Source organism: Eupeodes corollae, chromosome 2 (genome assembly GCF_945859685.1).
Source record: "Eupeodes corollae chromosome 2, idEupCoro1.1, whole genome shotgun sequence".
NCBI classification, from domain to species: Eukaryota; Metazoa; Arthropoda; class Insecta; order Diptera; family Syrphidae; genus Eupeodes; species Eupeodes corollae.
In genome coordinates, this window is record NC_079148.1 from 145,238,380 (window position 1) to 145,259,821 (window position 21,442).

Consider the following 21,442-nt stretch of genomic DNA (forward strand, 5'->3'; position numbering starts at 1 on the left):
TGTTCTTCTACTACGAGTTTTATGGAAGTACTCGTACATGTTAAAACATTCAAGATAGACTTTTCTTTTATAAACTCCCTGTCGTCAGTCGGAGTTAAGAAAAAAATTCAATTTTCCATCCTAGTTAACTCTTTTTCGCTTTTATTTTTGGGTTCATATACATTTTCTCTTCTGCCATCCTGCTGGGCATTTACAAAAATTCAAAGAACATAAAATACAGAAGAACACAAAACACAGTATAAGTTTGTTATTTACTGCACTGATGTTTTTTAATTTGTCCATTGAGAGTTAACGAAAAGTTGTTTTCAATTCTGTCCTTTTTTACAGTTTTATTTTTTGATTCTGTGAAGTGATTAATGCCTTTTGCAATGGGCCTTGGGCTTGTAGGTACCTACTTGGTTTTATTTATTTTTTTGGTCGATTTTATTAAATTAAAAGTTCTCTTTTTATTGTCAAAAGCTTTAAAAGTAATTGCCATCAGGATTGGTGACTATACATTTAAAATATACTTACTCGCTGATGAAGGTACCTTTTTGATGTTTTACCATCAATTGCTTTGACTTTTTGTGTAATTAAGTTTGTTCTCGAATAAAAGTAAACAGAAAAAAAAAACAAATTTGTTTTTAAAAACTATAACGAAATTAAAATTAAAAACTTTTGGTAGTGAATTGGAATAATTGATCTTGTCTGACTAAATAATTTATATGAATGGAAAGGCGATTAATATTTATTTTTAAATTTATATTTGTGCTTATATTCATGTTCATATTTATATTTTATTTACAATTATAACTTGTTGGAAAGCTTAACTTTTTTAACATCACAAAAATGTAAAATGGAGGGAAAATAATATATACCATTAAAAATTGGTTTGTGTATTTGAATGAAATAATCGAATGCACAAACCATTTCCTTAAACAGGTTAGTTTCCCGGTATTTTATATTTTTTGGGATGAGTTTTTTTTTCGAAGGTAATTAACTGTAAAGATTGTTTTATTGGGCGGTGTGAACACACCAAAACCTCATACCAGAAACAAAAACTTATAACAAGAAAACTGTAAGATTTTTGTAGTCTTTATAGCATGCAACTCGCAAAAACCGCAGAATACATTTTTGAGCAAAAGTTAAAACTGGTTCTGAAAACCTTTTAAGACAAAAAAATCGGAGACTAACTATAGAAGTCTTTAGAAATAACAATTGATTTTAAGCTTTGGAAAATTTGTTGAAGTCTTATGAGAGTTAAATAAGAACAAATCTGTCTAAAAATTTGGAAACAATTTTCGTTCTTATATTAGTTAAAAGATTGATGATTAAAATACTGTGAACAAATTTTAAATATCTGCAATAGAAAGGTTTGCGTTAGACGGTCTAAGAAATGACCAAAAAAACTTGTTTTTAACACTTCTTTAAAAAAATATATATAATGTATAATATGGAAATTATTAAAATATATGGTAGATTAAAATTAGTTTTAATACGGGTATTAACTTTAGGTTCTATAATTTCTTATGGAAATATTTGTGACCAAAGACGAAATTATAGGTATTAATTCATGATAATAAAAAAATCGTAGAAAATAGCGAAACAATTTTTGCGATAATGATTTTAAGCCACAAAAAACTATAATTATATTTTCAAAAAATATTAAAAGAAGATAAAAGTGATTCTTTAAATTATAAAAAATTAAGACCAAAAGCAACTCAAAAATGTACTTTATTTACACAAATTTTGAATAATTTTGTAAGTATTTAAAAAATACTTAAATTTTAAGCTACAAAAAGCAAAACATTAATCAGTCTTTTCATTTCAACTCATTAATTATTATTCAAATTCATATTTTTTCAATTTTTTTTTACCAAGAAATAAAAATAGAACGTCAACAAAAATCTATTTTTATCTTTGTATTCATCTTATTTTTGCGAATAAAAACTTCACAGTTAATCAAGTTATTAATTAAACTTACTCAGTTAACAGGGTTGCTCACCCACTTTTATTTTATTTACATATCGTTTGATGTATCTCAATGCTATTTTTATGTTTCTACATAAATAATGAAGGTTTTCTCTTTCTTGTTACTAAAGACATAGGTCCTAATCTAATTAAGCTGGGATTTTTTTTCAAAATCAAAATTAACACACCCGTATTTTCACCCTAATTTATCCTAATGTAGTACATTTTGCAATCTTGTTTTCTTATCCACCAGAGACAACTTCTGAAAGGTCATTTGTACAAATAAGGAAAAACCCTTAGAAAATCCCAAACAACGTGTGAATACCCAAAATAAAATCCCCTGAGTCCACACAATAAAATAAAATAACAACAACCTTTTTATATAAATTTGTAAACAAGATTTTCCATTTTCTTGATTTATTTCAAAACACGGAAATTCTTGTCTACATTTTTTTGGTGCGAGCGACCGCGACGGTGAGGTGGGTGGGGTTACCAAACCGTAAACACAAATAATTTCAAGAATGATATTTTTCACAATTCATACCTTAGACCCTTGTTTTACCTCTCAAGAACAACAGAAAAAAATCAAACAAATAATCAGTTTTCTTCAAACAGCTGTTACATAAGAAACTTGAGAATCAACAAGAACAACACAAAAACAGAAAAATCTCAATTATCAAAACGGAAACGTGTTGGCATTATTTTTGTTTTCTTCTGAATTCGATGAGCAATATGTTCTTTTCGTCGACATTTATTTTTGTATCATTATCAATGCACGTTCCCTTTTTCTTTAAGTACTTACAGAACCAATAATTACACAAAAGCTCATTTTTGCTGTTGTGTAGTTTTTCTAAGGTTATTATTATTTGTTTTGTTTCAATAATAAATATTATTGGTGATTCAATGTCTTTCTCTATAAAATAAAACAGCTAAACAATCCCAAAACAAATGATGACGATGACGAATTGCCTTTTATTGTTGTTTTGCTAATAGATGATAGAGCAGCAATAAAAATAGTTAGTGACAATATTTTATTATTCTCGATTTTCTCTTACGAAATCAAGAAAAATGTAAACAACAGCAGCAAACTTGCTGTACTCGTATAGATGGTGATATAATATGGTTTACCTGTACTTTGTACCTGTTGTTCAATCAACCCGCTATCGTACTCGACGTAATTCATTGCAAGGTAATAATTGACAGGTTAAGCACGAGTACTTCTAAATACGAAGAACGTGTGCTCAAAAAATAAAAAATAATAAGAGATACATAGATACGTATTCGATTGTTTTTATTCGTTTTTCAATGAATCCGATGAACTTTCGATTGCCCCTTCAAATTAATTTCTCAAGAAAATTAAAAAATGCAAGCTATTTCTTGGCAACGACGACCAACGCGACGTACTAACAAGCGGGAGGCACCAACCGAAACGATGGACACCCAATAGAATCGGAAGCGTTGCGGCGGGTGGTGGCGGCAACGTGAAGATGAATGTGGTGTGTTAATTTTCCAAGATCATCATCATCATCAACATTATCATCATTTCAAAAACAAAATCAAAAAGAAACATTTGCTCAATGATGTCGTTAAAAATTGGATTGGATGAATATTTTTTAAAGATATAAATCGAAAAGTGTATTTTTGGTACTGCAGCTGTATAAAGGACTCCACATACGAGATGAGGTTGGGTGACCCTCCTGCTGCTGCGATGTACGCCACGTTCTCATTTTATTCGATTAAAATAGTAAAAAATAATAAAAATTCTTTAAAATGGAATTGTGCCAAATTAGAAAAGCCGACTGCGTTTTTAAGGTGATTCGATTTGATTTTTGAGTTGGGTTGAGTTATGCTGACAAGTTTTAAAAGAATATAAAAAAAGGGAAAGGGGAAGTTTATTATAGAGATGAATTGTTTGGTGGCGCGTCTACTTCAATTACAAACTCACGTATCTATTTTCATCCTTAGGATAGGTGGAATCGTTTTTGATGACTTGAATATGTATCTCTTTTATTTAGCAGCATCTTGTCTCAAATTGTCTCGTATCGTCGTCGTATCGTATGATTTCATTTTAATATTTAGCTACTTTTATTATGTAAGATAATTTTTGTGTTTTTTGATTCGACTACCGACGAGGTGCCAGACAAATTTGATTTTATTGCATTTATTTCAATGAGAAATAAAAGAACAAAACATTAGAAAATGTAAGCAATTTGTTTTGTTTGTAAATTAGGATTTGAAATATAACGTAAAAGGTGGAAAGGGAGGTTTGGCAAATAGGATGAATTTATAGAGTAGCACTATTTTGTTGCACTTCAATGAATAACAACATTATATTCTTTCTTGTGTTTTTATATTTTCTATGTCAATGAGAGCAGAAAAAGGTGTGTCATTACATTTCATTTAATTTAAAAAATTCTGCAGAAAAATAAAAAAAAAATGTTTTATGATGCCGATGATTCGTCTCGACAATTTTCCGGCAGTGACATTGTTGCAATGCTTCATTTCGATTAGTATTTTTCGAGGTTATTTTATAATATTCTTCCGCATGCTTTGTCTAGAAAAATATATTTTGTTCGTAATATTTTATACATTTGTTTTTCTTATCCTCTTTTTGAAAGGATTACTATAAGCTTATTATTAGGTGAAGATAGAGATGACACCCACGTTGATACCCATTGGTACCCTTACAAATTCAGAAACTCAGACATTATATAATCAAAAATTGAAGTGTAAACTGTTTTTTTTTCAGAGATATTCGTGGTGCTTTGTTCATTTAGTGGTTTTTTTTGTATATTGTACAAAATTGTTTTGTCAAATTAATGAAATTACATAAGTTTATCGATAACTTCCTTACTTTAGTTAAAGTTTAGCTAAAGTGTGAGCTTTTGAAAAATTGGGTAGGATTTAAAGAGAGATGCATATTGGTGTTAAATTTTTGAATATCGAAATGGGAGGGAAAGCCAAAGATAGGTAAACCATTCTACATTCTCGATGTGCGGTTAAAAAGAAAATCTCTATACTTATTGTGATGCGCATTTCGGAGAGTGGGAGGGGGAGTTAATGAAATTGGCTATTTTAACAGCAAATTGTTTGAAAAAATATCGCTTAAACATGAAAGGCTAAAAACATTTCAAGCGAAGTATATTTGTCAGTTATAGTTCTATTGTCTACATTATCAAAGCTCTTTTTTTTAAATTCTATACAAACGTCTTAAACTTGTTTTATAGGCAGCTGCGCCAATATGCAAGTTCTAATCAAGTTTTGGACAAATGAAGGGTTTGAAGATTACAGCCAGATAAGAAAGGAGAAACAATTTCTTGCACTTTTGGAGAAATTTTAAGCACATAGCTTAATATTAATTGTAGGCAATGTCGAATATGTGATCATTACACAAGTTGTACCGATTACTGAAAGTTCTTTATTTCCCTGTATGCAAGCGGTGAGTTACGCATTAACGACAGGTGACAGCATTTGGAGCATTCAATTCTATACGGGGTTAAAAATTCTCCATTCGACAGGATGTTGAATACCATGTTTAAACTTATTATGGTTTTTCTTGCTGGGATTGGTTTTAAAACAACTTAAACTTACATTTTCATTCTTATGACCGCTTTACAGCTCAATCAATCCCTGAGTTTAATTAGCGTTTAAAAGATTTCACCCTATTCAGCTTCATATTTCTAAATCCACAAAGTATTGAATTTGTAGCCATATCTGCGTTGGAGGCAAAGTGACCAGTTTACATTCCTGAAGAAGTCATTGAAATCGTCCCATTTGGCTTACTCATATTGCAAAACAGTTTTTGTGGATTTGTTTTTTTAAATTACGTTTTTTGCCATGAAAAATTTGAATATTTTCAACTTCTTATGTTAAAACTTAAGTGAAAACTGTATTTTTGATGAACATTTATCATCTCAAGTTTTTAATGGAGGAAAACAAAGTTTGGTTTGAGTGCATTATTAAAAAAATCTGATATTTGGGATCCTATCCATTTTAAATACTTTCTTAAAGAAATATTCATTATTGTTTTAAAATATTAAATCGAAATCAACTTAAATTTGTTTCGTAAAATTCAGTATCTTCCTAATTCTAATGGATCCTACCAAGCAAATAATAATTTTAATGTTTGATTTTAGACCTTTCTGCTATTAAAAGTGAATTTAGGTTTCTGCATATATTTGAAAATGCATCTTTGCACAAGAAATTACAAAACCCAAATACATATATAACACAGCATCTACCTCACCTAATATAGACTCCTTCTTGAATATTTGATTCAAGCATAAAATTACTCCCTCTGCGAATCTGCAAGAATTTAATAATATACATGTTCATGTTAATATGCTCGTATGTACTTTCATACTCCAATTCTGTACCATCTAAATATAACCTACATATAGTTGGTTTTAAGGACGACTTCATTCATGACAAACATTTATATACTCTGGTATGTAGTATGTACATATGACTAATTAACAATCTTAAGGAAGACGAAGAGGACGAGGTATTTTTAGTGCTTATAATAGGCTCTAGTCAAACAATTTAATTGTCTCACTCTCATCAAATAATTTGTCTTCTTTTATTACAACGAGAAAAGTGATATAATAAGTGTGTGTCCTTCAAAGCATCAAAATTGCTTCATTTAAAAATATTAAATATACAACAAGATACAAACAAAAATCTAACAAGGATAAAAGAAGAAGGACACACATACAAAAAAAGACATTCTATTCTTAAGGATCTAAATTTAAAATTCATTCCCATATTTACTGGTCTGCTATGTTTTTATCTTCCCTTTTTGAATAAAAAACATGGGAAGTTAGTATAAACGATATGCTAAAAGCTTTGAATTTCCAAAAACCATCTCACAGACTTTAACGAAACCCTTAAGGCGTAGGTACTAATGTCAATCCTGCTATATGCAAGCAAGAAAACATGAAAGCAAGCAAGCAAAGCAAAGAAACTATAACTTACGTACCACCCGCTACGAACGCCAAACAGATAATTTCCATACCAATTATGTAATGTTAAAGAGAATAAGCAAAAATAATAAAAAAAAACAACTCAAACACAAAAGACCTACAGCAAATAGCAAACACTTAAAAAGAAAAAAGTAAATACTTTTACATTGCTTTATCTGTGTATAAGTGTAAAGACTAAATTTGGAGCAGGAATATCTTAAAAACGACAAATGACAACACCACCAGGGTTGCCAAGTCCTAAAAAAGCTCAATAGCAAACTTTAAAAATACCTGAAGCCAAAAATCGGAGTTGAAAAAGTTCTAATTAAAATCTTTTAACACTTACTGGATTTTATTTTCATTAACAATATAAAAAATCATTTATTTGTGCCTAGAAAACTATATAAGATTTGATACTAATTTTTTCGGCAATTTTGAGCAAAATAGCCCAATTTCCACTAAATAGCCCAATTTGCCAATCTTGAACACATCACTATGTCGACAATAACTTATGTGTGTTGAAATACGACTTTTAATTGAGCTAATATATGGACTTGGGATACAAATATTTGTATACTCTGTCAGATTCCGTTTTTATTGAAATTGAGCTACTTTTTCTGCTACTAATTTGGGCTACAAATATCTGTATATTAAGCGAGATTTTTTTCATTGAAAATGGTTAATTAATAAGGCTGATTCTTTGGCTGCGATATTTGGCTACAAATATTTCAATTTGGTTTTTATTAAAATTGAGCTATTGATTGGGCTATTTTGTACTAATATTGGGCTACTTTTCCAGTTACAATTTCGAGCTTTAATTTTTGTATTTAAACTGGGCTCTTTTTTGCTTTGATTTTGGGTACAAATGCTTTTATATTTAACTCTTTTTCTTGTCTGAAATTGGGCTATAATTTTTCTTAATTGACACCAATTTTTTGTGTTGAAATTGACTTATTGAAAAAGTTGTATATTTAACTATTTTTCTTGCTTGGAATTGGTTTATTATTTGGGCTTCGATTTTTCTCCACAATTATTCTTAATTGATACCAAATTTGTTGTATTGAAATTGAGCTATTGATTAGTGTTTTTTTCTCGAATCTGATTTTGAGCTACAAATTTTTGTATAAATACAAAATTTTGTTGTATTGCTATTCGCGCGTTCTTGTGGCCAGTTTTTTTCCCACCCAAAATTTGTATAGGATACAAAATTTGTGTTTCATTAAAACAGGGCTATTATTTGGCCTTTTTTTTTGACTCTAGCTTTGGGCTACAAAAATGTTTAAACTGAACCAGATTTAATTGTTGAAATTGGGATTTTTTTAAGCTACTTGTTTTTTTTTAAATTAGGCTATTAATCAAGTTCAAAATGTGGCAACCCTGATAACGACGACGACTATGAAGCTACACATAGAACCCAACCAAAGAAGCAAGCAAAGTAAACTTACTCAACTCTAGAGTACAAACAGAAATGCCAACCAGCATCTCTAAAAGGCTGCAAAAAGCAACCAGTGTTGTAGCGTCGTCGTAGCGCTTTGTAGATACAATATCCACCTAAATACAGCTCGTCACAGCAGCTTAGAGCGCATTGCGGCGAAAACATCTTTTCCCAAAGTCGTCCAAGTTCTCTTTTTCTGTGTGTGTGTTTCTTATTTCCTCTCACTCTCTTGTTGTCTCTCTCTCTCCATCTCCGTTTAAAAATACAAAGAGCAACCTAAATGACTTAAAAGAAATCTCTGCTGTCTGCCCGTATATAGCTTATAGCGCCAATCCCAGCCCCAGTTTGCTCCCAGCTCCCAGCTCTAGCACCAACTTAAAGGTGGCAACAACAACAACGAACAAAAAAGCGGCACAAAGCTTTACTAAATGAGAGTATACGACAAAAGTTATGCTGTGTTTTTAGTTGGTGTTTTACCTTTCATTTTGTTGTTCAAAAAGTATGTCAAAGTCAACCGCCGGGTATTGCATGTAGGTCTGTTACATACAAATTAACACAACAACAACAACAAAAATGCCTAAATGTGCAATAATAACAACAAATAAAAAAGAAAAAGATACAAACAAAAACTGACAAAAGACGTCTCTCCGTATAAAGGGGGCCTGCTTTGGTGATTGGATTAATTCAAGCCAAATCCAATGATTGTAGGTAAGGTAGGTGATGGTGATGGTGATGGTGATGATGATGATGAAAATGGTAACACAGTAGTTGTTGTTACTAAATGGAGATATGAGTTAGGAGTGTTACCGACTGATGACGACGTGACGTGCATGACAACCGCGACGCGACGGTGTGAGGTAATCTCAAGAGCGTAGTAACGTTTTTGACTTAATTAGGTTCACACAGAAATATACGAGTAGAAAAAGATATTTCTACTCGTTTTGTATCTAGATACTTTTATTTATACGATCTACGAGATGTGATGCCTTACGATGTCGCAGTCGCTTGCTGCCGGTTTTGCTATTTTATTTCCTTCCTCCAACTGCTGCTTCTGCTTCATCTTTATCGTCATCGTCTTCTTATGAATGCATAATTTCTATGGGATTATCATTGTTGTTGTTGCTGGTTTTATATCAAGGGGGGAATAAAAGGAAGAGGATTGTAGAATTGGTTGGGAAAATGTTATTCACTTCTCACAAGAACCTCTCAAATTGAAGGAGAATACTCCAAGTCAATAGAACGAATAAAAACAGCGAATTAAAAATTTTATTTGAACAGCGATTTATTATGCAATTGATGACAATTATTTTTATTCAAAAAAGAAAAAAAAAAACTATATAACAGTTTTAGGAGAGGTAATTGTAATTCTCTTATGATTTGTGTAATTTTCCTTTTTATTTCTTTATTTGTTCACTTTATTTATTGTAACAAGAGTGATTTAATCAATGATTGTTGTAATTTTATATTAGCTTTGTTGCAGCACACTTTGCGTATCTACGATATTGCCGATATTGCAGTTCGTTGTGTACTTGTAGTAGATTCAGCTGTCATTTGGCGCTAGTTGTATTTATGAATATTTATTTTTTGTTGTTGCCGAGTTGTCACGTTTATAAACAAGTTCGTTGAATACGCGACTACGACGACGACTGACGACTGATCATTGCGTAAGATGGCAATTTTTATTCTATTCTTCTGATGTTTTTTAGATACACATATAAGTGGCATGTTTTTGTTTTTTGTTGTCAACAAATGATTACGTTCTGACAGTTGTACGCGATGGGTTTTTGACATTTCATCTAATCAAATAAAAAACAAGTTTTTTTTACATAATCACAATGTTCTTGTTTTTTTCTTTTCTTTTGTATTGATGGTTAAAAAAACATTTTTATATGATTTAGCAATTGTCATAAAATGATGTTTATGTGTTCTGACATTTGGTTATGCGACTCAGATATGTCAAATCAATTGATATTATTCAATTTATTATACGTACATAAATTATTGCGTGTAAAATCAATTAGAAATAACCTTACCTAATTATTGTAAGAAAAAATAGACTACAGCAGACATAATATGCATTCAATGGAAGTAATCTTGATGCATATTGTTTTTATGGTAAAATAATTTATTATCGTGTTTTGTAACACTTATAAAAATAGACTTTTATAAGGCAAGCAAAAACAAAAACAAGATTGTGTGAGTTACAACTTTGAACATTTCTACAGACACTTAATTGTTTTTTTATTTTTATAAATGGAAAAGCCGTTTAACCTTATAAAAACCGTTACAATGACAAGGTTTTTTTTTAAAAAAGATTTTATAGATATACAAATGTATGTTCATATACTTGTTTGTTTTATGTAATGATATAATATTATGGACAAAATAAATTTTGATAACCTTTAAAAGTATTTAAAATAAATAAAATTGTACGTAATAAATAAAATAAATCCAATACTCTAAAATTGTAAAATTTGAATAGATACTAAAAAAATGGTGTCAAACTTAAGCAAATATGAACAATTTTACCATGTTATCAATTAATCGTTTTTGAGCTTAAAAAGCTATAATAATTCCATACGTATGTTGTCTTCTAATAAAAGGTTTCATTCTTATATTACCCTATAATTTAATTATTCAATGATACGGAAAGAAGTATTTCATTAAAAATATAAGCAATATCAACTTATGTTCCCTTCCATGAAATTTTCCATGATCAATTAACGCATTTGCGTCTTTTTTCCCTTGATAACTTCACGAATGTGAACAATTTGTAAAAGAATGCAGTCTTTTGTGAGTTCAGTCTTTAAAAATCATTTATTGAATTCAATTAGAAAATTTCATTCATTGATTTCACTTTGGAACTTTAGATTTCATTCAAATTATGCAACCATTTGAGAATTCAAACATTTTTTGCAACCTTTTGAACTCTTTTAAATTCATTTGTGTTGTTTGTATGAAGTTTTATCATTAAACTGGGGTTAAAGTTCAATAAAACTAAAGAAGGTCTATGAAGGAAAATTTCAAAACAAAGAATTCAAAATTTAACATAAAAAATCAAAGAAGAAATAAAAAGACTGAAAAGAGTGAGTGAATTCTCTAAACATTGCATTAACTGATTGTTGTATGAGGAAAAAAATGATGGCAATCTTTTACTACTAGTGAATGGAAATTGCATACCTAGAAGCCTGAAATCTTAAAGTGAAGTCAATGAATGTAATCTCATTATTGAAGTCATAAATGATTGCATTCAAAAAAGATTGCATTCTTTTTTCAACTCTGTTGGCAAAGAACTTATTTTTCACGAGATCCAAAGAAAAAGTGGAAAGATATTACATTATAACCTCGGTAATAATTTATCACTGGTATCAAAATTTTCTGGACAAATTCTGACAGTGAATTTTAACACTTTAAATGTGTTCTTCAATATATTTCGTTTTTTAGTAAAAGCTTTTCAAATGACAGCTTCAAAAGTGACAACTGTCAAAAAATGGATTTTTCAAAATTAAATTCTTTGTTTAAAAAAAACACTATATTTCAGTGTTTTTTTTTTTTGAAGAATGATAGTAGATTTTAATAAACCGTATTATTTAAGTCCCAAATTTCTAAAAATCAATTTTTAAAATTAAAATTTTGTTCGAACAAACATTTTTCAGTGTACCAAATAAATGTAACTGATATTGATTCAGCTTAAATGTTTCGTTTGCTTTTTTAGTCTTAAGAACTTGCTTTTTGTTATCGAATTTGTATCTTGCAAAAAAAACAAGGACTATGGCATTGAAAAATTTAAGATCAGAATCAAAATAATGATTTCCTTTCCTTTCCAACGAAGCTTGAAAGAAAAGTTTATGCATGTGGCCTTTGGTTTATTTTTCGTAAATATTCTTCAGCATCTTTTATCAATTTTTATTCACAATTAAACGTTTTTAAAATTATCGTAAAATTATTAAAATAAAAAAACCAACAAAAATTAAAATGTTTTTTGATTTTTTGCATTTGATTATGAGACTTCAAAATATTAAAATCAGTGTTTTGTTTAAAAAAAATGTATTTGTCACCCAAAACATACAAATCAAAGTAAAAAAGTTATGTAAATAAGACAAAAGACCATACGTGGTCTATCATCTAACATTTTTCATTATTAATTTCTATTATTAACTTATTTTATTGTTAGTTAAGTTTACAATATTTACTTAAATCCAAAATTAATACTAAAATAATTTTAATTAGGTACTAAAAGCAAAAAAAGTTAATGTTTTAAAAGCTTGCAGATTTGAGGTTTACATTTTTACGAGTAGATTCAATGAGTATAGAGAATTTAACAGTTTACTGTTTAGTTGATTATGTGGCAATTAGCCCCACACTTTGATCTGCTAAAAATAGTGTTATGCGGTAAATTCCTTCTTAAGCTAGCCTGACTCAGATTGAAATGCAATCGACAAAGAATAAATGGACATTAAACCGTTTGTATCGCACGGTTTCCAACATTGATTTAAATCTTCTTGTAGTTCTTTAAAATCCGTCGTGGGGTAAAATTTTGAAAGATCATCTGCATAGATTACCGATATAGAATTATTTAAAACAGAAAGAAAGTTATTAATAAATTAAATAAAAAGCAATGGCCCAATATGACTCCCTTAAGGTACATCAGAATTGAAATTATAGTGACATGAAAGGTTACTCCTGAACATTATGGTATAATATTTAATTTTTAAGATGTGACATGATCCACATAACGAAGCGGTCGATAAGTCCAATATTATTTTATTTTTCAAGAAGAATTTCATAACTAAATTTGTCAAATGATTTGCTGAAGTCTGTGAAGACTAGATTTTGTTTGTTTTCATGCAAAAAAGATTTCTAAAAAAAGTCCAATAATTCAAACTTAAAAAAAAACTCTAACCATTTTAGCTTAGTAAATAGTCCAATAAAATAAAGCTAATCAAGAAGTCAACCTTAGGATGGGAGATAGTAAGCTGACAATTTGTTTATAAATTCCTGTTGGTGTTCTAAATCTTGCTATAAACCGCCAAAGATCGTTTTTTCGTGATCATCTCCAATTTTATAACTCCAATGGTATTAACACCTTTGACCACATTGTCAAGAATACAATTTTCTACAATTTTCGTACCACATACTTTCTGGCCTGGTCAACCTTTTCAAATTAAAATGTCTTTATATTAAATTTAAAAAAAGTTCTCAAACGCCACAGTAAACATTAAGGAAAACTCTGGATGATGGAGTTTTGTTGCTGTCAGGAATTTCAGTGTGCCCTCAGATAAAATTATATTATATGTAATGTGAAAATAAAAGAACGTTTCTTACAAAGAAAAAAGAACAAACAAACATGAAAGAAAGTGAAGGAGTCATGTATCTTCTTTAAACAAATTTCAACTATTTAAGTTGTCTTAAATAAGAGTTACTTTATCCATTTTAAAAATGTTATTTAGTTTCTAATTTTATATTTTGGTATACAATATACCATAACTGTCAAAGCTCACGTATCCCATCTTTTGTTCTAAAGAATCGAAGCAATTTAACCACACATTTTTTTTATTTTTTCATTTGAGTTGACCTAAAATAACAAAAATTCTAAACAATCCAAAATAAAAATATACCAACACACGCTTTTCTATTCTTCAATATTTGTTCTCAAAAAAAGATAAAAACATAAAACAAAAAATAGATAAAAAAAACAGTGAACACGTTTTCTATTGAGGTTATTGTTCTCTCTGTGTGCTAGATGCGATATTGACAGGTGTTGAAAAATATCTTTTCAAATGTTTTTTGTATCTTTTTTTGTATACTTCTCTTGCTTTTAATGGGGATACAAATAAAAAAACACAAACATATTCAACTGGTATTTCAAAAAAAGATAGCATGATGAGATGATGAGTAAGGAACAGAAAAACCAAACAAAAACTAAATAATTAGATACATAAATATCTTAATTTCATATCTATGTCATAAAAGATCTTCGCCATTATAAATTTAATTTCATATTTGCTTTTGTTTAAGCTTCTAAAAAAGAAAATCAAAACAAAAAATATGAGTAGCAATTGTTATGGTTTCAAACAAATAAAATATAAAATAGGTGCGATATTTAACAATAATTTAAACATAAAAAGAATTCTTGAATATAATTGATACACAAAAATAGAACCAAAAATAATCTTCTTATAGTCTATAAAAAGAAAAACTGGTCTTAAGCCGTCTTAACCTTTTCAAAAAATAATAAAATCAAAAGAAAATTGTAGCGATTAATTTTTGTCTTGACCTTTCTTGGGAATCATTTCAACTTAAAATTATGTTTTATTTAAATGAACTTTGTATTTTATTCTTTTTTAAAAATTCAATGGAAAGGCAAAAAAAGGTTACAAAATAATTTATCTATGGGTCAATGTATATTTTAGAATTTAAGTAGTAAAAAAAACTTGATAATGACTACTTGATAAAATGAAATTGTAAATTAAATTATTAAGCTATTGTTTTTTATAAATAAATTATTATAATTTTTGATTTATCTTTATTACTTTTTTGTTCTTCTTTCAAAGCTTATCTTTTTTTAAGTATCTAATTATTTATCTTGCTTTTATGTACTTTACTAAGGGAAAGTAAAGAATTTAATTATTTTAAATTTTTAATTAACACGAACTTCGTGATAAATTCACATTTTTTCAAGGCTATTTACATATGGCAAAGTTCTGCAAATGTTGAATGGCTTGAAAAAGTACTTTTAATATCATTTTACACGTGCAGATATTTAAAGTACTTATAAAGTTAGCTTGATTTTAAGTACTTAATAGTTCAGAAAATTAGTTCTACCCTTAAATAAAAAAAAAGATTAATAGTTACTGAAAACGGATATTGTAAATTTGTTTTTGATACGTATCCATAAGTGTGTTAAGTTTTTTATTATAATAAAACAAAATTGCAGACTTATTATCTTTTTACAAAATACAATTAAAGTTCTATAGATTTAATTTTAAAAAAAAGTACTCATACGCCAGAGTGGACTTAGCTACATTGATTTACCGGATATCTTTCAATGTTTAATTTTTATTTATTTATTGAAAATAATTGAGTCTGTATGTAGAAACTAAATAAATAATTTTGTTTCCTATCTTGACACAACTTTCCTCTATTTAACAAAAAAAATTTACATTACTTTTCCTTTTTACTCTTTTATATGTTACAAGTTTTCGTTAGAATCATTTTTAGTCATTCTTTCTAATTTTTTTTGGAACATTTGCAATATTTTTTAGTCATAAGAAAGATTTTCAGAAGCCATTTTAAACGCTTTTAGTAAAAAAAAGTGAAATAAAAAATTATGTTTAAGAAAAAATACTCATACGCCATGGTGTACTTTTTTAAACTAATTTTGATTTCTCTGTTTTGCATCCATTTTTTCATGTTTTGGTCAAGAAAATATATAAATTATATATAAACGCCATACTAGACTTACTTTATGTGAACTGAACTTTTGTCAGTCAAGCCTAAAGGAGCTCTCTAAAAATGTCCTTAACAACATTTTTTTTTACTTTTTTTGATTGATTTTTTTGTATTTTTTCTCAACAAAGTTTTGATAACACACAACGTCTTGGTCTTTATTTTCATACCATATGTACTTAAATAATGTTATGCTCATATGGTAATTTTCATATTTTCAAAGTTTCATTTTCAAGAACTTAGTTCAAAAATAGTTTCTTCCTCTTTCTAGTACTTGTAAAGACATCCATTTCCATGGGACGTCTCGTTTGGTGTTCGTTTTTGTAAACTTTCATTAGCATGGCACTCTAATTTCCTGTTACACCTTTATGTACATTATGTCTCATACTCTGGTGCTGTTTTTCTTATTATATGAACTTAGTTGAACTAGGGAGGTTGAAACCAGGGTTAGGGGTAAATTACAACAATAGCTACATAGTAAAGGTACTATTATAATAATTATGCTATATTGCGGATATCGATTAAGAGTGAGTTCCTTTCATTTTACTACAAAAACATTCAAGAGGAATGCCATGCCATAAAACACTCCCTTATTTTGCATAAAAGCAACTGGAATAGGAATTAAAAAAAAAAAAACAAAATAAAGCAAATTGAAGTTACTCTTGATTACAGTATTTAAATGGGGAGTTTTGAGTGACCGATTCAACCAACCGGCCTTAGAACCAATCACGAATGATGTAGGGGTTAAAATGTATGCTATTCACTATTTACTGCTATATCTTTGTTCTTAGTAATTTTCACGCTGTTGAATTGGAAGTTACGAGTATGTGTGTGTGTGTTTGTGTTCATCATGTCCTTTTGCACATTATTTTACATAGTTTATTTTGTTTGTTGGTTTTGTTTTACCTTTTAACCTGAAGAAGAAATCTCTAATTTTGTTTTGTTTGTTTTATGAAGCACTCTAAAAATTAGGTTTTTGTACATATCACATTACACACAAAATGTTTATTTCTATGGCTGCCCCAAAAACACCCTCTCTCTATCTCTATATATGGTTGTGTTTTTTGGGGGTTTATATTCGCATTTAACTTTGGCATTTATTTTGTGACTAAGAAGAAAAAGACATGAATTACTAGAAATGATGGTTAATATAGATGTAGATATGCAAAGAGACAAGATAGAAGTGTTTAGTCATGTTTACCTTATAATTTATGTCTTCATAAGTTTATTAAGGTAGTGAAAATGTTACCTTTCTGATAGACGTAAGCATTTAAGGGCTTTTTGTGCGTCAGAAGAGGTCTATTTTAAGGGTGTTTTCGTTCAAAAACTAATACTTACACAACTATTTTTTAAAATTCTATCATTTGCAGTTTTTTTTAAGATTACAATGGGTTCGTCAAAATCACATAAGTTCTGAAAATTTAGCTTTAATCTTATTTTCTTAATACCGAAGAAAACACTACAATTTCGGAAAATTGATTTTTTAAATGAACCCTTAGGACTTCAAAAATCTTGTACTAAAAGATTATGGTAGGAAAAACTTTGAAAACTTGGTTTTAGAATTTTAGTATTAGATGTATTTTTGGCCAGATTCAATACTATGACAATTTTCAACCGATCGACTCGAAAGTTTCAATATATCGTTTTAAAAAATGGTAATTTTCAAGATGAAATAAAACGCATATAATTTAGTGTTATGGACAAGATTTCCGCTTTATTATAAAAACAAGGGTTTTTCATAATGTTCTAATAATTATTTAAGGCGATTGAACACCGTTGGCATTAATAAGTGTCTGCCAATAGACCCAGTTTTCGAACGCTTTTTACATATATATGATATTTCCCTTCCAAAGTCTCAATCGTTTCGGGCTGCTTATTTGCGTTGTCAAACGACTTAAATTGTACGATCTTAGAAGCCACTCCCCTCAGTTATACGACGTGGGATAATCGACTCACCGAAAGTTTGATTGTTTCGTTAGTTATAAGACATGTGGCTCAGTCTTGTGAGAACCAAAGGTCGTTCACATCAACATTCTCGAAGCAATATTTTTTTTCATTATCAAATCTCAAACAAAATTAAGGATAACGTAAATGACAGCTGTCAGTTAAAAAGACAAAAAGAAGTCAATTATTAAGGCCTTGAACCCTGAACAAAAATTAGACGACATCTCAATCAATTTGAACAATTTATTGTAAGCTGCCACTGATGTAAATAATAAAATTCTGCTTAAGTTTATGGATTAATTTGGTAGTATTTCTCTCGGCCTCTACAATATCTTAAGTCTCAAAAATGGTATTTTGATGGTATAAAAGTATCTTCGAAACTGCGATAAATCAATCAAAATATTCTACTGAAGTTCATTTTTGTTTTATTTTCGAACTAAAAAAACGTCTACACTTTTCTCAATCATATTTCCTAACAAACATACGGATTTTGAGTGCCTTATTGTATGTCCAATAAAGTTCTAAATCCCATCCAAAATTCCTTTAAAATCTGTTTTTCAAAAACCCGTCTAACTATTAAAAGGTCATTACGATAATGTCAAAAAACCACAAGACTTTTTTGTGCTCCTTAAAAACAAATTGACAACAAAATCCATTACCGTCATTTAACCCCCCTCCCCCTAAAAATAACCCACTATTTCAAGAAAAAAAACACAAAAATCTTTGTCCAAATAATTGGAAAACCTCAGAAAAGCCACAAGCTTTTTCCTACACTGATTCCAAAGTTTATTTTATAATCCTTAAAATCTCCCTTGTCAAAACAAAAAAAAAAACAAGTAAAAACAGATAAAGATGAGATAAACAGCAAACGAAAGAAAGAGAAACAACAAATAAAGTATAGAAATAAAAAAAAAACAGATTTTCAAAGCAATCTCCTTGAGGCCTATTCAATTTGTTTATGGCACTTGCCAAAGATGAAATGTCCTTGAAGAGTTATCTTAAAAATAAAATATGATATTATATGTTTTATCCATATAAATAAACGTATGAATGTTTTTCTTATTTGGGAATGTATATTTTTATAAAATATTATAACCCACTTCATAAATGGTGGAAAATTATATAACCAGAACATTTCTTCTTCTTCTGATTCCATTTTTGTTCCATTTTTAAACAATATCATAAAACATAACATAAACACAATATCACGACACGACCTACATTATTTGCAATCTTGTTATATTCCCCAGACCACACCAAAGGCTCTATATCTTTATCACCCCCCCCCCCCCAAATCCCTCCTCATCCTCATTTCTTCTTTATTCTCAAAAAAAAAATAAGAAAAGAGTCATAAAAATTTGCTATTCAATCATCAAAACCCGGCAATTCCTTTGAGGTACCTTCTCGAGAAGACTGACAAAAAAAAGATATAAGATACAAACCAGAACACATCAGCATCAACATCAACATCACCATCATCGCATCGCACAACAAATAAACGACCAACCGTCATCGTCGTTCCTCGACGATAGGATAGGATAAGGTAGATATAAGCTTTTCTAGGCCGCTAAAAGTGCGAATGAAATACTATAGCCGAGCTACAATATCTTGAAAAGTACTTGAGATTTAAATTTAATTTGATGCCTTTTTGCCTTAGCTATAAAATATTCGAGTCGAGTCGAGTCGAGTCAAGTCCCCCCCAACATCTAAACTGACTGTGAGTAAAAATCCGGATAATTAGAGCGAATTATTGTGGGATTGTTTAAAAAAACTTAAGATACTTGCACATAAAAGCCTAAGGAAAGAAAAACAAAATACAAAAGAAAAGATATAAATTGAAGGTCGAGATAAACATTATTATGTATTCAGATACTTGTTTTCCCTCGTTCAGATACATTTAATTGCAATAAAAATAATCAAGGAACAAAAAATTAATTCGTAATACGTAAACATATATCGAAACAACAATAACAACAAGAAAAAATATATTAAAATATGTAAAAACCGTAACTTAAGAACATGTATCTTACAGATACATATGTTTTATTACAATATGTTCGGAAACCACTTAGGTTGTTGTAGTTAAAGCGGTAATGATGAAGATTGGCCTCGAGTGTACTTTAGGTTTGTGCGGTTTTGAGCCGTTTGTTGTTTGTTTCTGCCGTTGCCGTTGGCGTTGCGTATTGCATTTTGCATTTTGCGTTGCATGTTGTAATGCTATTTATGGGGCAGTTATCGCTGCCGCACTCGAGTGCGGTGGAATCAATTTTCGCGGCAGTTGTAATAATATACGAGAGCCTAATGTCATTTTGATGTCATAATCAGTAATTCACAAATGTGCATTCATTAGATGTTTTCGTTATATGCGTTATTTTATTTTGCTTTACATATTATTCACAACTTGTATATTTAAATATATACTCGTACTATCGACATCGACAGTGAGATAATTTTGTTTTTCTTTTTATGCAATGTGAGTATACGGAAAGAAATTCTTACATAATAATGAGGGAGAATAGAATATTATAATTCTTGGATGTTTGTTTTTTCTTTTTGTTATTTGATATTGTATATAATGTACATATAATATAAAGAGGACAGATTTATGGGAAAAAATCTGCAATCAGAAATAGATTGCATAAGATTTTTATTTTATTTGAGTTTTTTTTTAGTTAAAAATGAAATGTATCTATATATCTATAGACTGGTTTTCAATTTTGGCAGCAGTTATATTATCTTATGAATATTTATAATACTTGTTTTAAAGAAAAAAAGATAAATGTTATATATTTCCTTTGTTCAAGAAACCTACACACATCAAAAAAGAAAAAATCGTAATAATCCGGTCATAACCCCAGATGTTTGGAAAACAATATTATGTGGATGGTTTTTGCATATAACCTAAGGGATATAATGTTTAAGGATTATTTTGTCCTTAAAATTAAACTGAACTGAAGTTATGAGAGAATATTTTTGATAGGATAATATTTTTGGTAAGGCATTATGCAACGACTGATTTATGTTATATATTTCTAAATATATTCTATTAAAAAGAACGTTATTATTAAAAATTCACTTCAGCATCATGTTTCAAACTTAGATTTATTGAATTCTAAAAAAAGTCATAGAACTTAAAAATAACTGATGTATTTTAAAAAGTATTGCATTTTGAAAAAAAAAGCTACGGAAATGATAGTATTTTGGCAAAGATTAATAAATTTAGTATTTTCAGCAAAGCCTGTTGAATTTTTAAAAATTGCAATTTATTTTTTTCTTTTAAGTGAAATTATCATTTTAAGAAATTCAAAAAGTCTTTCCAGTTTTTTGTCCAAATATTTAGGATATTTAAACAATTTAGTTCTATTTTTTGTAGGTTCATATTTTTCTCAAAAAAAAAAATGTTAAATGGATTTTTCAAAAATATGTCTATGGGATTAAATTAATTGTTAATCAATATTTGTGTTTGCTCTAAAGATTTTTACTTAATTCCAAAATCAATATTTACCAATTTTTAGTGTTGTGATTTTTTGGACCATTTGAACATTTTACAGCATTTTAAAAAAACCTTTTTCGATGTTTTAATTATGGAGGTTAATTGAAGATACCTTTATTTTATTTATAAAAACTTTCAGTTGATCTTTATTTTAGTCAGACCAATTCCATATTTCACGAGATATTTGAGATTAATAAAAATGTTCACTCT

General features: G+C 28.9%; 2 protein-coding genes across 2 annotated transcripts in view; one reads left to right on the plus strand and one right to left on the minus strand.

Annotated features, from left to right (window-relative positions):
• The window catches only part of LOC129945531 (RNA-binding protein 45), a 292,274-nt gene that overhangs the window by 150,766 nt on the left and 120,066 nt on the right, over window positions 1-21,442 (minus strand). The window lies entirely within an intron of this gene.
• LOC129945526 (uncharacterized) overlaps window positions 1-21,442 on the plus strand; it is an 81,788-nt gene that overhangs the window by 21,914 nt on the left and 38,432 nt on the right. The window lies entirely within an intron of this gene.